Raw genomic sequence first — 20,474 nt, 5'->3', positions numbered from 1 at the left:
GTTCAACTTCTGAGACATTTTTGGGAACAAAGAGGGACACAGAGGGTAGAAAAAGTGCAGAACAATATTGCATGTAGCATATGACTCCACAGGGTAGACACTAGGGCTGTCATCAGAAAATGCCATTTCCTTCAGCATGCTAGAAATGGAATCAGTAATTTTCAGATGAAACACTTTCTGTATCCAAAAGCATAATTTGAGGGCATTCTATTGAATGTCTGAATTCTATCGAAGTGTTTTGGTCCATAAAACCTGCTGTCAAAGCATGACGGCATATGACCATGTTCTTTTGCAGTGGGAAAGTGAGAGGTTAGAGCTCCCAGCTGCTGTGTCTTGGTGCACTCTCACGATGTAAATTGCATTGTAGGGGAAACCTCTAGCTTGACAGTACTAGGAGTTCAAACTAAAGGACATCCATTGTCTTTCAAGTTTCAGCCTTGACAAAATGAATCTTGGAATCATGGGAATACCAATTCAAGTCAAGACTTACAATAGTCTTCATGGTTTAACACAGCTCTGATTTTCAAAAAAGCCTAAATTTTTTTTTCCTTTCTTTTTCCTCTCCATCCTTCTCCCTTCTCCCACTTACTTTTAAAGAGAAACCAAGCAAAGGAAGAATTCCCACAGCAGCCTGTATATTGATGCAGAAAGGGAAGAAGGGATCCAAAAACAGGAAATATACCATTAGTGCTAGATTGATAGACATGCATCCTAGAAACCCATTAACTTCCTGACTTTTAAATGCTACAATGCTGACCTTGACTCAAGGCTCAGTGTGACTATCTCCCTCTGTCTTAATACAGCAACCATACCTTCCATGAGATATGTATGGATAACTGAGGAGGAAACTGAAGTGCAGGGCAAGATATACACAACTTGCCTGAACAGAGAAAAGGTGAGAATCACAGAGCAGCATTTCAACCTCTAGCTTCAGTTTCCAGGTATTACCTTCTAGGCTTGCCCTTACTATTTTTTCCCTTTTTCAGAGACAAAAGTGAGAAAGATTATTTTATAACAAGACCATTGTTTAGGATGCTATAGGAAAACAGTAAATCTTTTTCCCCTTCCAGATATCTAGAAGGGCAAATATTTGGTTTACAAATCAGTTTTGTCAGTCATTTTTGTTTAGTCTACTGAGAGTGCATCATTTAAATCAAGTGAGAGGTCAGTACTTGAATACAGTGGGATTTTCCGACCAGACTTGCAAAGAAATGCAAGAGCTTCTGTCAGACTTGCAGTATAAACACATTAAAACTTTTCTGAACACCCCTGAGGCAAATGATAGTATTTTTTAATATCTAATCTTTATTATCATTGTCTGTGACCAAGCTAATCTTCACTCTTTCCAGATTAAAATTATTATAACTAGATATATCCTTTTGTTTCTGGTATAACAAATTTGCAAGTTTAATTTTTAAAAATTAATTCCAGCAATTCTATTTCAGACTGTGCATTATGGACAATTTGTAATCAGTTGCAAAAGATTAGACCCTGGGCACACTTAATGGGGATGTTTTAATAGTGCAGATGGCAAAACAGCCTGTGGAAGCAGGTCTGGTGGGCATTCTGCAAAAGCTAATTCAGTCAAAATTTATCCAAGATGACATAATGTACAATTGCTACACTGGGAAACTCTATTAAAATTTCACACATTTAAATCTCTCCCTTCTCTTTTAATTAGAATTTTCCAAGAGAAAGTAGAGGCCATGTGTACCTTTCTGAACCCAACAGGAAAGGTCAAGGATAAACAGCATGATGCATGAAGTTCCTTTGTGCTCAACATGTTCAGGTTAGGAGGAATGTGTTAAAACGATTGTGTAGAAGAGACATGTCTGGGAATGAATTTTCATTGTGAACCAGCAGTGGCACTGGGATGTTCTGCCTGCACATGTACACCCACCCACGCTGCCTGTTACATTATTCAGTGTGTGTATGCAGCTCTCCTAGGCACTACAAGGAAAGTGAATTACTCTCATTGTTAAGCTTAAATTCTAATTCTCCAAAAGACCTCAAAGTTTTTATATTATTCACTATTGAATTTTACAGGAACTGCATATGAAATTGCTGAAAAGGAGAGTAGAAAAGGGTTAAGGATTTTAGATTTTACACAGAACTTGTATAGAAAAGGGCAGAAGTAATCTACCTTTATTCTGATATAGAGATTAATTTCCCACCTCTTTACTTCTGGCCTGACTTTTCTTCTGACTTTTGTATTCCTTACCACACAATGGACTAGCTTGGGCAAGAGATGTGGAAGGTGTGTCCAGAAAACTCTTTTGAAAACCACTCTTGAAGAAAATGTGGTGACTGAATTGGAAAATATGGGTCTGAGCTTGCTAAGAGTGAGAATGGAACCCCAGTTTAGTACTTCTCACACTAGTTCCCCAGTCATGAGGTCATTATCAAAAGTTTTTGATTGTCTCCTCCCTCTTATTTATGGACAGTGACTTTTTGAATGTATTTTCTGTACTTGCAAATTCTTCCTGGATTAGGATACTACCTTTATGAACAAAGATATCTATGCATCTCAAGACTCCTAAGCAATTAAACAAGATTCTTAAAACATTATTGGAGCAGAGCTTGTAAGTGATGTCTGTTGCTTACAGTTTTTAGAGAAAAGTGGGGTTTTAAGTACCATGCATATGATTACCTACTAAAACTACTGTTTTCATGCCTCAAGATTTCACAGAATCATGATAAGAAACCAGTTAGTTAAGATAGGACCCACTTCTTCATTTCTGTTCATTAAAAATAAAATAAAAAAAAAAAATCCTTTAGGAGCTCTGTGCAAGTGAAATTACCTGATTAATAATCCAGCCCATAATGCTATAAAAGGTGAAGAAAATGCCATAACTGTTCTTTAGGGAATTAGACTAGATTTTTATTTATTTATTTATTAACTCTTGGTAGGTACTTAGCACACTGTAGCACACCAAAAATAAAGGCAAAACATCTGATTTCATGTACAGTGTCAAATCTTATTGGGATGGCTTCAGAGCCAAACAAAAATCCTGAAGGGCAAATATTTTATGCTGCTTCTTTGCTTAAAACCTTCATTGCAATATCCAACTGAAACATAGTGCATGTCTATAAATCTAGCTTCTCTTATTCAAATAAAAGCACTGTAAAATTTCTGTTTACAATAATCCACTTGATAGGCATTACTTCATCAAAGTAATGCTATGCTGTGCTGTTTCAAAAGGAGCAGCTACATATTCAAGTAAGATGACAGACTTATTTTCTGTCTTTTTGAAGACTATATTCCATTTATTAATAATTACATTTACTAAGCTGTTAAACTGCCAGCAAAGAAGCTGCTGTTAGGTAAAGGAAAGTAATTTATGGTAAATGTAAAAAAGAACTATTTGTAAATTCATCAGGCTAAACTTGAATGAGATTGTTATTCCTGTGAATTCATTAGAAAAAAAAATAATAATAAATAAATAATAATAAAAAAAAAATATCTAAAACTTCAGAAATATTATAAATCACACATGAAGGAAGCCTGGATAGGTCAGTTCCAAAGCATGTTATTTCAGAAAAATTTTATGCCCCACAGCATATTTCATCACACTAATTTAATCACTGGAAGTTTGCTCTGTATTGCAACAAAAACGATGACCCATTTCCTAGGACTGCTTGCTTATACTAGGAAATGTTTTACTTCATCAGGGGAAAAAAGAAAAAAATTGATTTGTCCTGAACTTTTATGCACAGCTTCCATAAAAGTGAGGCCAAAGAAGTTCAGTTGATTACTACTCTATTAACTGAGAATGTAATTTCCATTTGTTTCCTCACCCAGTTGCTCCTGTTGGGTGGTATCCTCTAATTTGATGCTTGAAGGAAAACCTGAGATTTTTCTGCAGGCTGGCATTCATTGCTTTGCATATACTTACAGAATCCCAGCAAAAGCCATAGAATGTGTAACACATAAAGGATAACAAAGAGTGCAGAATATCCTGTTTTTATGGGCATGTTCTACCCATCAATCTGTCAGTCTGAATCATTTCTACAGCTGTGTGAATAATTCACAAGTGAATCATTCTGCAGTGATCTAATTTTTCTGCTTATGAGAGAATTCTGACCATTACTGATATATTTATTAGGAACATATTTTAAATTATCCAGTTAATTATTACTCCCTAATTTTTACAGCTTGGTCATGAAAACCTCCTGTCTGTACAAACTGTGGATTAGCCTTCAGTACCCTCTCTTATGCTGAATAGAAGCTTTCTGGGGGATCAAAAGTGTAGCACATAAAAGGACTATTCAAACACATCAAACTCTGTCCAATGTTGTATTTGCTATTTAAACTTGTTAGATGTGATTGGTCAATAGATTTGTACAAAATTGCTACAAATATCTGATTGGGCGTCTGTGTTGACATTGCCAGTAGTAAATGTTCATTATGTATAAATGTTAAATGCAGGTTTCACAGATAGTCTAGCCAGCTAAACCTATCCACACAAAGTGCTTCAGAGAATAAGCACTTACAGGAAACAAAGGGGATGTAAGCTTGATTCATGTGAACTGATACATAAAAAGGAAAAAATATCTGAAAAGATATCATTGTCCCTCTGTCACTGTCAAAATCTTAAACATGTAAAGTTATAATGCTCATTTACTGATATGTCCTCAAAAACATATATAATCAATTACTTAAACCCATAACATCCCTGATAATGTAGTACAGCTTTTCTATATTTAGGCAACATTAAACATAGAAAAAATGAAGTGTTCATATTGGTCAAGGTCACATAAAGTCACTGAAAAATTAAGAAATTAAATCCATGGGGAGCAGGTGCAGATTCCTTATAAATCTAAAGACTGACTGTATTTTCTCAATATGCTCCACAAGTATCAAAACCTCATCCAAGTTTCATATGCCAGGAATGGATGCAGATGAAAACTGGCAGAATGATCACATTTTTTGTCTGAATCTTTAAGTTCAGTCAACCTTGAAGCTCAAAATAGTTTTGGTGAAGGAGCTACTTTTTTTTTTTTTTTTTTTTTTTGATGATGATGATAAAACTGTTCCAATAACTCTTACTTAAAAACCAAACAGTTCATTGCAAATCTACATAATTAAAGTTACTCTTAAGCACACCATTAACCATAAGAAATGAATACCACTTTATACTGTTTTGAGAACATTTTAACATTTAAGAAACTTACATGGAAGTGGGCTAGCAAACTAAAATACAACCATAGAAATAAAAATGATACCTTTCTGATATAATCTAACTTTCTTGGACTTGCCACTCTGAATAGGGATCTTGAAGAATGAAACCCTCCTTCCTTATTAAAGCATTCATTTCTGTTAGTTAACATCCTTCAAGGGTCCTCCTATTTCAGTACAGGCTTTCTTCCAGGCAAAAGTACCTGTGATCAAAATCAAATGTTAGAATGTTCTAAAAGCTCTTGAAGTAATAGTGAATACACACACACAAGCCAAGTTCTAAAACTAGATGTCACAGGCACAGGTTCACTGGGAATTTGTTTCTTGAAACAGGATTCGATATACCAAAGTCTCCTGGAATACATGTATATCATCTGGTTATAAAGCAGCTGTCACTTACGCACTAGCTTGTTTCACAGGCTGCAATACAAGGGGAGAGGAGGAAAGGGATGAACGCTCGCTGATTTGGTAGGTCTGGTGTCAATTAAATTGAGAATGCTTTATTGAATAACATTTATTTCTATAATGCAACTTTTTGCTTTTATTGTTATATTATCCTAGAATCATAGAATATCCTGAGTTGGAAGGGATCGAAGAAGGATCTTAAAATAAAAGAATGGTTTGGTTGGGGGGGGGGAAAGGGACTTTAAAGATCATTTAGTTCCAACCTCCATCATGAAGTCCAACTTCTGACTCCACAGAGAACCACCCAAAAATGAAACCATGTGTCTGAGAGCATTATCAAAATGTCTCTTGAACTCCAGGAGGCTTGCTGCTGTGACCACTTCCCTGGAGAGCCTGTTCCAGTGCCCAACCACTGGCATCCAGCTTATATTTATGTAAAACAAAATACTGTCCTGTCATTAGAATCTGAGTGGCTTTTTTTTTTTTTTCTTTTTCTAAGGGTTTAACTATAACTATCTAGCGTTTAATTATAATCTATCCATAAATTGAAATTTAGCGTACCTATTAGAATAGAAACACAGTTAAATTCTGTAAAAGTTAGCTGCCATCTGGTCGTGCATGGACACAGAGGTCTACAAAAACAGGTTCTAGTAAAGCACATATATACACATATTTTATTTATATATATGTTATTTACGTGTATATAAAATATATGCAAAAGGAACAAAAGCATTTTGAGAGTTTGAGTGGCCTCAGCTGAAAACACTAAGTCAGTAATTTTAATCTCAAGACTTCCAAGCTCAAGTTCAGTTGTATTCCTAGACCATGTCCCAGCCCAGTCCTGGGATGAGATCAGTTTGAGATCACAACTGGTCCCCTTGTGATCTGCACAGTTTTCCACAGAAAGGAAATCTTGGCATTTAAAGTGGCTGGAGTTTCCATAAGTCAGTGATATAAGCGAACAAAGAACAAGCAGGAGATATACATATATACTGTATCAACCCACATGCTGATCTGTTACTTGTCTTCTCACAAGAAATAGTTTACAGAGGTAACAGTCTGTGCTTGTTTAGGTTAGTGGTGAGAGAAGTGTCACAAAATTTGCTGCTACCAGACAAGACTGGTCACCTTTGGTTCAAGTAGGGATTATCTTTATCAGAACGGTAAAACAGACCATGACTAATGGTTTATGAAATCCACCACAACAGTTGTGGTTTCTTTTCTTCTTAACACAGGTGTATTTGTCTTATCACTGTAGTAATTAATAAATAGCTTCCATAGCCACTTTCTGAGCAAGAATAATTTTTTGTTGTTGTTTTGTGTGTGTTTTTTTTTGTTTGTTTGTTTTTACAGATTTTCCCACAGCAAGGAATTCAACAGGTGAGATTCATGTTGCTTTGTCTTTTAGCTTTAAAAATGGTGTTCCCATAAGTCCCTAGTGTTTCATTTGAGATAGGTATTATGGAAAGACCCCAAGTAGTCATCCCTATGCATATAGATTATATATATATATACATTTTTTCCAAATTCAATTATCTCAATCCGCTGTGCCTTGTAGTCAGTTTGTGCTCAATGTTTCATGGACTTCTCCTGACCCTTGTGAGACACAGTAACATAACTATTGATCACAGAACAACCTAATTTAAATTAATTCTATTTCAGAGTAATTACCAGGAGTGTTTAAGAACTATGAATTCTTGATAACGGTAAAATGAAAAGCTCTTTAAATTTCCAATAAATATACTACTTATATTTAGTGGAAAAAGACTTACATGTTAAATCTGTATCATACAGTTATTAAAAGCACATTTCCTGAGAAAAATAAGTGTTTGATTTATTATATTAATATCAAAGAAAAATTTGCATGACATGTCCCATATGTCAAAGGCAACAAGCTATTTCAGATCCTGGGGCCTGACCAGAGAAGGGATTCTCTGTAAATACAGGGATAAGTCCTACTCCTCTGTACGGGGTAAAACCATCACATCCCCTGAAGTCAGTGAGAGTTTTTATAGTCCTCACAGAGAGCCAGAATTCACTCCAATATGTAAAAACTCTTATTTTCAACTAGACTGATTTCTATTATATTCTTCCCATTTTATTCCTGCTGCTATTCAGTCCTGAGGTGCAGGTGAATCTCAAAGTATATATTTCAGAAACCTACTGAAAATCCTAAACCTCTAAAATCCCATGGAAAGCAATAGAGAGGATAGGCTGAGAGTGTCAACCTTAGCAAACCTAGGGTTAGGGCATGGAAACTGACTGCCCAAGGACAGTGGAAAATGGAAGAGGGTGGATTCCTTTTATTTACAGAAAGTCACTTGGAGAACCCACAGAGGCATTGGGCAAAAGCTGAAGCAATGAAGGTGTTGCCAAGAAGCTCCTGGTCAAGCCAGGCCCCAGTGCCACAAATAAGAAGAGTCAAGTATGAGTGGTCGGAGATTATGAGACAGGGCATTACTAGAAGATCAAAGGAAGAGAGTGTTCCCCTCTGTTAGGTAATTCTAAGATCACGTTTACTTTGTCCCCCAATACAAAATAAATATTGACTAATCGGAGAAGGTCCAATGGGGGGGATATAGAATGCATGATCCATAAGGAGGGAGTGGGGTTTGCTTGATTAAGGGGGATCTAACTGAAGTCTTCAACCACCTAGGAAGGCGAATCCAAGGGAAGACTGAGGCAGACATTTCTGGCTATAAGTCATATGTTGCAACAAGAAGCATTTGGACTATGTTCTCAGTCATATGGTCTGAATTCTAATTTTTGGGTAGACCTGCGTGGAGCCAGAAGCTGGACTAGATGATCCTTGTGGGTCCCTTCCAACTCCGAATATTCTATGATTCTATGCAAAACTCTGATCAGATACAAGGAAAATAATAATAATAATATATAAACATGGATATGCAGTAGAAAAGTTTTCCTGGAAATGCAGATTCTCCAACACTGGATATATTCAACAGTCAGTAACACCTGGCATAGTCTGATCTAACTTTGAAGTTATTCCAAATCCCTGTTTGGGGTTAGGCCTAGAGACCCCCAGAGATTACTACCAACCTAAATTTTTATGTGGTTCCGCATTCCTGTAATACTACATTGACCAGGATTTTCTTTATACCACCTCTCTGAAAGCAGCTTGGAAAATAACAAAACTAATAGACAAAACAAACAAATAAGAAACACTTGTTTGAATCTACTGACTCATAAATATGCTTTATTATTATAATAAGCAAAAGAAAGATTGAATCTGTGCTTTAGAGAGTCAATAAATACTTCCACACTTCCTTTTTGTGCATACCTGAAATTTTACAGTAACTATAGTTATATCCACTGAACAGAAAGGTCATTAGCCATGTTTATTGTTTGGTAGTTGAATGTAAACAGACAGCTATTTGTAAAATAATCAGATTTTTTTTTTTTTAAGGCATATTAGAGGTATATTCTGAAACTGCTGTTTGAAAAACTGATGCATATTTACAGGGATTAATTTTATGAAATGTTGCTATCTGCCCTCCAATTTGCCAGACTTAGCACTGTAAAATGCTTTCTTTTGTATGCTCATTTAAAAGCCTTCAGGGGATTCACAGAAAGCTGAAAGGAAGGAGAGGGCATATTATGCACAAGAAGAAGTTTAGAGCTTTAAATCACAATGAGGGAAGAGCCAACTCATTCAGACCCTGAAATTCAATTGAACATTCACCTAAAGTACATGGTATGGTGGTTTTACCCTGCTGGGCAGCTGAATTCCACCACACCCACTCTTTCATTCCCCCTCCTCAAAGGGAAAGGGGAAGAAAATACGATAAGAAAGGCTCAAGGTCTGACATAATGACAGGGCAAGATCACTCAACAATTATGATCACGAGTAAATTAGACTCAGCATATAGAGATTAATATAATTTATTATATAATTTATTACCTATTACTAACATGCCAGAGTACTGAGAAACTAAAAACAAACTAAAAACACCATCCTCCCAGTCCACTCTCTTCTACCTCCTCCCCTCAAGTGGTGCAGAGGAATGAGGAATGGGGGCTGTGGTCAGTCCCTAACACTTTGTTTCCGCAGCTTCTTCACAGTCACTCTCTGCCCCTGCTCCACGTGGGGTCCCTCCCACGGGATGTCGTGCTTCCAAACTGATCCTGCCCACAGGCAGCAGCTCTTCAAAAACTGCTCCCAGATGGCTATGTACCACGGGGTCCATCTGTCAGGAGCAAACTGCTCCAGCACAGGTCCCCCACTGGCAGCAGCTCCCCCCCAAACCCCCTGCTCCTGCAGGGGCTCTCCATGGGCTGCAGCCTCCTCCAGACCACATCCACCTGCTCCCAGGGACTCCTCCATGGGCTGCAGGGTGGAGATCTGTTCCATGTGGGACCCATGGGCTGCAGGGGTACTTCTGCTGCACGCCTGGAGCACCTGATGCCCTCCTTCTGCATTGTCCTTGGGGTCTGCAGGGCTGGTTCTCTTACATTTTGTCACTCCTCTCTCCCAGCTGCAGTTGTACAGCAGTTTTTTGTACCCCTGCCCCAAATCTGCCCTCATAGAGGCACAACCAGTAATGCTCACTGGCTAGGCTGTGGGCAGCGGTGGGTCCCTTTGGAGCTGGCTGAAACTGGCCCTTATAACACAGGACAGCTGCTGCGCTCTTCTTACAGAGGCTGCCCCTGCAGCCTTTTGCTATGAGGCCCTTCCCCCATAAACCCAATAAATTAGGGAAAGTGAAAACTTGGATAAAACTGTGTAATATGTAAACTACAGAGTAGCACAACCTTTAATAAATATAGTATACCCTTCAGTGAAAATTATTTTCAATAAACTTGGAAATTAGGGGTCCTTAAAATTTGGGGGTTTAGCAAATGATCCTGCATGCAGAGTCCTGTTTTTGAAAATTTTGATCAAAGGAAAAAAAAAGTAATAATTTCCCTTTGAAATGAAACCATTTTTCATTAAAATAAAAATAAACACAGAAAAACTCTACCTTTCTGTCAGAATTAGCTTTATTTTTCTTTAACATCTTTTTCCAAACTGTTGAAGTGGAAGAAATGGAACTACTTAATTCTAGTTTCCCTGCTCTTTTCAGATGCCAAAATATTGATAGGATGCCAGTGAAAAGTTAGTCTATTTTATTTTACGGGCTATCAACTCTGTCCATTTTATAGACACAGAGAGTCAAGGAAGAGCAAACTTTTAACTTCAAGCTTGAGCAAATAAAATAAATTTTCAATCAAGCACTATAAACTTCACTTGTCCTAATAGAGCAGTTAACAGAAAGAATGTGAATCAAAGATATAAGGTTAAAAAATTATTTCTGCCACTTTCCTTCACTCAGAAGCACTGGTGTGTGAAGCCAAGCTTTGGATATTGGCTGTGTGCATTGAATTGGCTAATGAATGAAGTAACCCAAAAAGAAGATTGACCTGATTTTGACTAGTGTGTGAGACCTCTGCTTTAAAACTGTCATTTATTTGGCAATTGTTGGCATTTATTTTAACTAAGGACATCATAAATAATTATAATGAATGATTATGAGTTATGGATCTTAAAAGTATATTAGAAACTTCAGTATACCATTACTCTATTCAATGTCATATCTTTTATATATGTTTTAGAAAGATATTCTTCAGAGACAAAAATATCTAATAATAGCTAATTGTCACAGGATGAAAATTACTGTGCAACATAACTTCTATTTATACCCTTGAAACCATTCCTTTAAAATACCACTTTTAAATGCCTGTAAAATATGGTGTCAGTCTTAAACATCAGTCCCATGGTGTCACTTCATGATGTGTCAGTCTTAAATCTAATTTCAGTATAATTCTGCTTTGCTCAAAATAGTCTTTATATATATACATATATTACAATCCTCAAAAGTATATCAATATTATTATTTATATTACAGTACTGCCTAGAACATGAGCCAAGAACTGGGCCTCAGTGTATTAGATTCTTTACAAGTTACCAATAAACGGATAGTTCCTTTGCCAGAAACTTATACAGATAAGAGAGAGAAATGTTGACAAGAAAGAGATTATTATCATCATCATTGAAGGAAAATTCAGGCATAGGCAGATTACAAGTTGATACTTAGGATCATACCAGGAGTATGAAATACAGATCTTCAAAGTCTTGTACGCCATGCAAGCTTTCCCAGTCATTCCAGAGAAATATTTCATTACCTCTAAATTTAAAGCTGACCATATGGCAGAATTTTTAGCTTTCTTGTTATCCTCAAGCCAAGGGGAACACACTTGTGTTAGTACAAATAGCTATGTGATTACTCATGGAAAGTAAGGATAGGGCACCCACATTAGGCATTTTTGGAAGCTTGCCATGTTCAGTCTAAAATAACAGCAGACGCTCTTCACTGAACACTCTGCTTCCTCTCTGTAGTTGTCCACATGATTTTTGAACCTGAATGAGCTACTACCCTCCATCTCTCTGGCACTGCATGAGTCAACAGTGAGTGTACCTATAGAATGCACATACCTGAATCAAAACACGCACGACCTCTCTTTGAGTGTGCCTCACAGGCCTAATCCTGAAGGCAGCTCCCAAGCCACCTTCAAAAGATATGCCTGGTGGTTTACTGTTGATAGAAACCTGTAATTGGTACATATGGTTTACTGTTGATAGAAACCTGTAATTGGTACACATAGAAGTAGGTGCATGTCCACTGTAAAAGAAATGGCTGTTTCCCCCATGAGCTGAAGGGATCATGTTGTACCTCCAGAGTCACCTGGACAGCATTGTCTCTGGAGACCAGTCATAGCATTGTCTGTGGTGGTTTTACCGTGCTGGGCAGCCAAACCCCACAACTGCTTTCTCACTCCCCCTCCTTTAGATGAGGAGGGGGAGAAGTAAAGCAAAGAACAACTCACGGGTTGAGATAAGGATAATTTAATTAAAGGGAAATAATTATAATAATTAAATAAAGACTACCATGAACTAAACAATTTAACTAAGGGGAAATAAAAGGGAAAGGGGAAAAGGAAGGGGAAAAGGAAAAATAAAAAGAAGGGAGGAAAACAAACAAAATAAATGAAGGCTATATGGAAGTGCAGAGGAAAGAAATTACTCTCTACTTCCCACAAATGAGCGATGATTGACCATGTCCTTGAAGCAAGGCCTCAACGCATGCAGCCGGTGTTCGAGAGGAGGACCGATGTTTTCTCCACGAGAGCCCACCCCCCCCTCTTCTTCCTGTTTCCACCTTGTATTGCTGAGTGTGACATCACACGGTATGGAATATCCCTTTGATTGGTTTAGGTCAGCTGCCCTAGTGATGTTTCTCTCCTCACTTTTTGCCCACCCCCTAGGAGGGTTAGAGAAAGGCCCAATGCTGTGCCACTGCTGCTCAGCAGTAGACAACACTGGTGTGATAACACTGCTGTTCCAGCTACAATTACAGAGTACAGGATTGTATGGGCTGCTGCTGGGAAAGTTAACATTCCAGCCAGACCCAGTACAATCCCATCTTCCTTTGGCACAGAACTGGTAGCACCACCACAGATCTATCTTTTCCAAGGGGTTGTGGCCAATTCTGTCTCTGCAACACACTACCTTGCTTCACCTTACTTCCAGTATCCACATAACCGAGGAAATTTGAATAAGTCTTTAAACGCTTCATATGATTTTATTTTTATACCATTCCAAATTTCCTTTCCTCCCCACTAGGTAAATATTTCATGCACAACAGAAAACACTTACTTGTATCAACATAAGTCTGATACCATGCCAGGACTCACTATGTGATGGCCACTCCTTCACTGAACTCCCAAAACAATTCGAAGAAGATATAAGGAAAGTTTTCTTCCTCTTATTTTCCACCCTGTCAAAGTCACTATATATAATTAGAGTTCCCTGCTGCAAGGTAGAGCATAGCCTCTCAGAACCTAGTAAAAAATATGCTTAGAAACTGCAGAGCTGGCCAGCCATGAACACACTATGAAGGAAGGTTAAAAAAAGTAACTGTTACTAGCTGTAGGATACACATCTGTAACAGGTCCTATACATAGTTGCTGCATATGGGAGGTTGGCCCATATGGGCCAACTGGAAGAAACTGTCCATTTGTAGATAGACCAACTAAAAAGAGCTGTTATACAGTCAGAGGGCTTTAAGGACCCTTACTATTAGAGATAACAGTAAACTGTACATCAAGAAATTTCAGCTCTTTCAAAGTTCAAGACAAAGGTTTTGGGGGCAGTTCTTATTGCCTATATATGTGCACAAGAGCTCCTGCAGACAAATCTCACTATAGCCAGAGACTTGGAGAAATGAACCTATCTTATAAAAAATAAAAATCACAAAGAGTGCTTTTCTTCTAAAAAGAAAAATAAGTGTTTGAAATATTTTTGTCCTTGAGACTTTTTTTTTTTTTTTAACCCTTTGGGGTGATTGGCATCATATTCTAAGTTGCAGACTTTGAAGATTTTGTCTTTATTTTACCTTTCCTGAGTTATGAACTACCACTTTTATTACAGAAGTCTTGTCAGTCACATAACTCCAGCAGCATTTTCTGTTTTCTAACGGAGTATTCTGTACACCACTTTCAGCTGGCTAATATTTTCTCTTAAACAGAGCTGTTTAGCTAAGAAGACTAGAAAGCTAATAGTTCTTAATAGCTCTAAAGATCAGTCTAAGAGAAAATCAAAACATCTCAAAACCTGTTCAGCAGTAAGGCACATACATGCACCTAAGAAGTACATATTAAACTTATCTTTGTAGTACTGGTCCCAAATTCTTGTTATTTTTTAATAACAAGAAGGTGATAAAGTTCAGGATATCTCCTGCACAGCTGGGGGAAGAGTGGGAGGGAAGGGAGGTTTACACGAGGTCCTTTCACACAAGTGGGTGTTGCTTCAAAATGAAGGTTGATTTTACATTACATTAGCTGCTGTAGGATAATGGAGTCAATTTAATCAAGGTCAACTGAGGACAAGAAAGTTAATTATAGAATATTAGACAATCTCAAATTCACATGGTATAGTAAGAATTGATAGGGATCAGGAGGAGGACCGTTGATGCAGCATGGTAGTATGCTTCATTCTCATGTGAAACAGATTATTTATACTACCATAAGACCAAAGAGAATTATGATACCAGTATTTACTATTATTATTATTTATTTATTTATTTACTGTTTGGACAAATCTGATTCCAAAGTCTCCAACCAGAAGCTGCACCACCAGCAAGACAGGAGAGTCACAGCTCTTCTTTTGTTAGACCTCACTCCTTTTCTTGGCTGCCCACTGGCTGTTCATATGAACTCCAGAAAGATATTCCAGAGAGTGGAATAAAAAAAAAGTCCCACTTTAAGGTTAATTTTTGGTGATGAAATTAACTGAGGTGCTTCTCATCCTTCCTCAATCAAAGTAGAGGGGCATTTCAACTTAATCCTTTCTACTGCTTAGCAAGGACTATAACATTTTGACCAATATGTGCCATAGTTTAATTTTTATAAAGATGAAAACAGACATTTTAAAATGATATTTAGGGTTTTTAGACAAGTGGCCTCAATTTTTTTTCTTCTTTTCACAGAAAACACAATATGCATCAGGGATTTACATTTACCTCTTTATTTTCAAATCATCCATAATTTAAGACACTGCTTTAAGATACTAAATCACTAGTGAAAGAATACAGAATTCATCTGCATTTATTCACATACAGGGAATTCAATTTGTTCTCTTGGACAGCACTTCCACTTGTTTTATATCCCTTTAATTAGGACTGTCATTGCTGGGATTCTTTTTTTTTTTTTTTTTTTTTTTAAATCTGCCAGGTTTTTGTGTGAGGTAAATATTCATGCTTTTAAAGAGGAGAAAATAAAGAGAGAGAGAGAGAGAGGCCCATCACTTATATTTAATCACACTAAACAAGCTCTTTAGACAATTTGTTCTGAAATTCCTCTAATTAGAGCTTGCCCTCCAGGTAATGCTCTGATCTGATTTACCAGTGAGTATAAATTAGGGACATTATGTAATTAGCCCTAAGACCACAAATGGAAGGAACAGCTGGGTGGCTCAGAGGGGAAGCAAATAAACAGCTCCCATAAGATTTCTTAATAAAAAATAAATAAATAATAAAAGTCCCTTCTTCTAGGTATAGTCTTTAGTGACAGCTTTTGTAGCCCACTGTAAGAAAAGATTCCGTATTTGAACTTGTTTATTTGTTTTGAAAGACAGCAGTTGGCATTGAGCATTAGCCTGGCACCTCTTCATATGTTGACATTCTGAAGGGTAGCTGTGGATTCATATCACACAGAAGCCATCTTATTTAGGCGATATTAATACTTTAAGTAACTGGCAAGAATATCTTCACTGATTAGCAGCAATGGTATCACACATTTCCCATGAGTAATACATAAAGCTGCTTCCTGACTCGTCCGAAGTTTCTGCCCTCATTTTAGTTCCTGCTATGTCTAACCTGAAGTATTGTCATCCCACCTCAGACAAAGCTTTAAAATACAACCAAATTACTTTTAATGTATAACAAAATATAGTGCCTTGAAGTACTGGCTTGAAAATATTTTAATGTCTTAACAGTTTCTTGACAGTAACAATAGCCAACTCACAAAAGCTCCACTCATGCATTGTCTTGTGTGACATTATCTCTCATTATATTATTAAAGTGACATTATCTCTCATTTTCTTCTGAAATAATCAAAGTTCAAAAGTACTTGACCATCTCCAAATAGATCACTTTAATACAGGTATGTATGTATTTTTCAGCTTGCAAGTACTGGCTGCTTCACTGTTACGTATATAGTAGATTTTAGTCTTAATATATGTATCACAGTTTCCAGAACTGGTTGCTAGATGATCTAAGCTAGGAGGTAACAGTTCCCCATTTCTTTTATTATCAAATAAAAAAAGGATTTTGAATCAAAAGGAGAGTAAACTGTGATCTGAAAAAGGTAAGGGTGACGACTTTGGTAAACTGGCTGATACAACCTCAGAATAAGTTTTTCAGGTCTTGCTTCTTACTGCTTGTCATTTGATCTTCAATAATGATCACAAAGACAGAACTGCACCTGTGTACTACTCAGCCGTGAATGGCTCTAGGTCTGTCCTGACACACCAAATCATCCCCAAATTGAGTAGCTTTCCCAGACAATGATCTTCAAAGGTTATTATCCCTGTGGGTGGAAGATCAGTGATTATGTCAAAGTATGGCTTTCTTACAACTGCTCTTCTGCACATAGTGATGATCAGAAGCAAAGGTCACAAAGAAGGGAAAACCTGAAGTTTGCATATATAAATACACATGTGTGAGAGAGAGTATGGGTATGTGTATTATACTTAGAAAACTAAAGTTTTATGTACACAGATTATACTATAATATACTTTAAAAAACAATTCATGCCACCAAAACGCTTGTGCACTGTCTTTCTCAGCTTGTTATACAACCATAACTAACTCCAGTACCTCTCTGATCCCCAGACACATCAGCATACTATGTAAGGCACCGACAAACTTATAGCCCCTAAACTGTCCATCTAGACAAGTGGTAAAGTAATCCTTACACAGCATCTCACCCATCACAACTTAAAATTAGGTGTGAGGATTTACCCACTTGCTAAGTAAATACAATGATACAACAAATGCAATGAGCTATGGGAAGACAGGCAGTGATGTGAGTGACAAGGTCCTCTGCTTTTATCTGTCTTTAAGTATTACTGAATTAGATCACAGGCACCTGAAAGGCATATCTATTTACCTTCTTACTGCTGTATATTTCTCTCCCTAAGAAAAAAGACGATGTGCATGAAGGAAACGGGGAGAGCTCCTCTCTCATACATTATACGCTGCAGCTTACTCAGGTCACGAAACATTGTGATTTGCCATTACTATTAAACAGTCTCCAGTAATTCCTTTTGCTACCCATAAGCTGCTTTAGTTTATGCATGACTTGTCCTCAAACTTCCAGTCCCCAGAAAAATTTTCTCTCATAGCAGTGCCATACAGGACAGAAATCTTCTAAGTTTCACCATATTATTTCAGTAGGTATAGTATTTAGCTACTTTTTTAGCTACTTTTTTTTTTTTTTTTTTTTTTACTGATATTATCAGCATTTATGCCATATTTTGTAATAACATTGGCTCTCATAAGAACCTACTAAGAAAGTCACAAATTTCAGTGGTACATCTTATCACACACCATCATAACACTGACACCACATATCATGCTCTAAATATTTGATTCTGCAGCAAATGTCAACAATAGCACACTGGCTATGTATGTTTATTACACTAAGAATTTATATCCGATAACTGAATAAAGTTGTATTGTGTTTTTTATATATATAAATATGCATCCATATTTACACACATCTCCCTAAAGCTCTTCACTGACTCCTCAAACTACTCTAGGATTTGAATGAGATTCTGACTTCTTTTCCAGTTAGGAGAAAAACCACATGGCTACTTTATTATTATTATCATTATCATTATTATTATTATTATTATTATTATTATTATTTATAATACTTCATGTTATTGTATTTACTTTCTACTGAACTAAGTAAAACTAATCAGAAAGTAAGGTAGGTACATGTCTTCTGTAAATACTCTTTTGCTGGAATAGAGGTTGAAATGCTACCTATCCTACTCAGTTGAAATTTCAAGCTTTATCAAAATAGCTCTTAGCCAATAACTCCCCAGTACAAGTCATCAAACCTCAAACCTTACCTTTCTGTCATTTCAATCCTGGTTTTGTGTTTTTTGTTTTGTTTTGTGTTTCCCTGTACGACTGCTTATATACTTTAAAAGCATAATATTTTCAAATTTAAAATATTTTATAAACCTGCATGAATAAGTTACTTGTATTCAAAAGAATCTTTGCACTTCAAAGTATTCTTCTAATTACTGTAGAATAAGTATAAAACAGCAACACACTCATCTGGAAAGAGGCAGGGAGGGAGGGAGGAAGGCAGGAAGAGAAATAATCTCTACTGAGGACCACAAAGGCAAACAAGGGCTGTTTTCTCCACAAAAACCATGCATCTTTGAGCTATCATAGTAAACCTCCTTCTGTGCTTCAGATGTCATATAGACTGCCTAGTACTATAAGTTGTCAAACTGCCATATTATTCCTTTGTTTCACTTTTTAAATTATTATTTCTGATACATTGTCAGGCTCTTACTTATTAGACTGTTAAAAAAACTACCTGCTGAAAGATATTTTTTTAATGTAACGATGATTGCTCAATGAAATAAAAATGATTGTTTAGTGATATCACAGAATCACAGAATTGTAGGGAATTGGAGGGGACCTCCAGAGATAGTCGGGTCCAACCCACCCCCCTGCCAAAGCAGGTTCCCTAGAGCAGGTTGCCCAGGTAGGCATCCAGACAGGTCTTGAGTCTCCAGAGAAGGAGACTCCACAACCTGGGCAGCCTCTTTCAGTGCTCCGTCACCCTCGCTGTGAAGAAGTTCTTACACATATTGGTGTGGAACTTCCTGTGCTCCGTATTTAGTTATACAGTGTGTATATAGATAAAAAAAAACTTGAAGTTTCAAAAGAGTAGAAGTGACTTCTGCCTTTAATGTGACTATGTTCCTCAAACTGTGGCTAAGATTCACATTCTGACTAAATGCATAGGTTTCATAATAGAAAAAAAAAATCAGTTAACATTAAGAAACTTTAACATTATTTCAAAGACCTGAAATTTGTGGTCAAAAAAAAAAAAAAAGCCTGAATTGAGGTATCACTTTGTGTTTGATCCAAAATAAATATTAAGTTCTTTTCCATGCTAGGAATCCTCAATGGAAACTGTTGAGATGTTCATCACATAATACCTCTCAGACGTGTTCTTCTCACAGTCTCTGCTCATGTCTGGGATTGCCCTGACCCAGGTATTGCACCTCACACTTCAACTTGATGAACCTCATTAGGTTCATGTGGGCCCAATTCTCAAGCTTTTCCATCTCCCTTTGGATGGCATTCCTTTCTTATGTTCTATCAACTGTACCACTCAGCTTGATGTCATAGAATCACAGAATATCCCGAGTTGGAAGGGACTCTTAAGGATCATCAAGTCCAACTCCTAAGTCATCTGCAAAGTTGCTGAGGGTACTCTCAATCCCACTGTCTATGTCATTGATAAAGATATTAAACAATACTGGTCCCAGGACAGGCCCCTGAGAGATACCACTCATCATTGGCCTCCACCTGGACATAAAGCCATCAATCACTACTCTCTGGGTGTGACCTTCAAGCCCATTCCTGGCTTGAATGGTCCATTCAAGGGTCCACCTATCAAATCCTTCTTTCTCAGTTTTGGAGACCAGGATGTAATGTGGAACTGTGTCTAAGGCCTTACAAAAGTCCAGGTAGATGACAACAGTTAGTCTTCCCCTGTCCTTGTCAGCTGATGCAGTTACTCCATCATAGAAGGCAACTAGATTGGTCAGCCACAATTTGCCCTCGGTAAAGCCATGCTGATTGTCTTAGATCACCTCCTTGTCTGGCACATGCTTTGACGTTGCTTTCAGGAAGATCTTTTCCATGATCTCACCAGGCACAGAGGTGGGGTTCACCGGTCTAGAGTTCTCCAAGTCCTCCTTTCTTCCCTTTTTAGAAATGGGAGTCATGTTTCCCTTTTTCCAGTCAACAGGGACTTCACCTGACTGCCAAGACTTCTAAAATATGATGGGGAGTGGCTTCGCAACTACATCAGCCAGTTCCCTCAGGACCCTGGGATGCAAGTTATCAGGCCCCATAGACTTGTACTTGTTTAGTTTCATCAGATAGTCTCATATCTGCTTTTCACTTACAGTGGGAGGAACTTTTTTGCCTCAGCCTCCATGTACAGGTTAAGAGAAATAGAAGCCTTGGGAAGCCTAACTGGCAGGGAAGACTGAGGCAAAGAATACTAATAATACA

At 37.4% G+C, this 20,474-nt stretch overlaps 1 long non-coding RNA gene across 1 annotated transcript in view; it reads left to right on the top strand.

Annotated features, from left to right (window-relative positions):
* The first annotated feature begins 5,394 nt into the window (after window positions 1-5,394).
* The window catches only part of LOC137857013 (uncharacterized), a 78,496-nt gene continuing 63,416 nt past the window's right edge, over window positions 5,395-20,474 (top strand). The window contains exons 1-2 of the long non-coding RNA XR_011096927.1: window positions 5,395-5,647; window positions 6,938-6,964. This is a non-coding gene — a long non-coding RNA (uncharacterized lncRNA). The remainder of the gene's footprint in view (window positions 5,648-6,937; window positions 6,965-20,474) is intronic.

This window comes from Anas acuta, chromosome 5, assembly GCF_963932015.1.
Source record: "Anas acuta chromosome 5, bAnaAcu1.1, whole genome shotgun sequence".
Lineage (NCBI taxonomy): Eukaryota > Metazoa > Chordata > Aves > Anseriformes > Anatidae > Anas > Anas acuta.
The sequence above is the reverse complement of the archived record's forward strand: the minus strand, read 5'-3'. Positions and strand labels throughout refer to the sequence as shown.